The sequence below is a fragment of the Lactuca sativa genome, chromosome 2 (assembly GCF_002870075.4).
Source record: "Lactuca sativa cultivar Salinas chromosome 2, Lsat_Salinas_v11, whole genome shotgun sequence".
NCBI lineage: Eukaryota > Viridiplantae > Streptophyta > Magnoliopsida > Asterales > Asteraceae > Lactuca > Lactuca sativa.
In genome coordinates, this window is record NC_056624.2 from 112512223 (window position 1) to 112513334 (window position 1112).

Consider the following 1112-nt stretch of genomic DNA (forward strand, 5'->3'; position numbering starts at 1 on the left):
GCTTGAGATTATGTGCATTGTGCTATATATATGTTATGTGTTATATAGACTGGATCAGAGGATCCAACGACCGATGAGGCCAAAGGGTCCTCAATCAGACCGGACCGGAGGGTCCAACAAGCGATGACCGGACCAGAGGGTGCAACGAGCTACGAGACTGGAGGGTCTCGTTGGGACACAACGACCGGAAGGTCATACTGGGATATAGCCTTGAGTAGCGTATGTGTTGTATGTGGTATTTTGTGGAACTCACTAAGCATTTATGCTTACCGTGTTATGTGATATGTGTTTTAGATACTAGCGAGGATCGCGGGAAGGTGCCAGCATGATCAGTACACACTGGAAGAAGAGTTGTTTGAGATTCTGGGATCTGTTATTATTATGACATTTGACATTAAGAGATTTTGAGAACTATTATATGAGTTATGGTTGTTTTATTTAATTGAAAAATTGTTTTAAATTTTTACGTCGTTACATGCAAATGTTGCAATACTTGAGTATGCTCAACACGGAGATTTGAGAGTTTTTATCGAATCAGCCTCATTGGACCTTGATCGAGTTACAGTTGAGCACCAGGAGGAGGAATATTGAGTTGGAGATATGAAGAAAGGAGAAGATGGCTACTTCTTGACAATATTAGACGGTGGCCAAGAAGTTCAAGTCCACCGACCGAAGTTCAGGATCAGTTGAGCACAGGAGATCCATGTGTGGAAAGTGCGGAAAGCTTCATGATGGAGGGTGTCGATCTTTTGTATGTCACGGATGTGGTGAAGAGGTTCATTTTGGTAGGGATTAAAGGTGGAGTTCGTGGGTTTGTTTTTTGTTGCGGCTAAGGGGGGGGGGGGGGGGGGGGGCACATCAAACCTCATTGTCCCATCCTTATTTTTTGTGAGATTTAGAACCCTGAACCCCTAGCTTGGCAGTTACATAACAAGCGTTATGGGACGGCCGGGGTCCCGGAGACCGAGGTTTGAGTTATCAGTTCTTTGATTTCGTCTGGTACTACAATGTTGATATCCTTATATATTTGTTTTGTAAGTTCTTATTATGAAGGGATTGTTGTTGATATCCTTATATATCTATTTTGTAATTTTTTATTATGAAGGGATAGA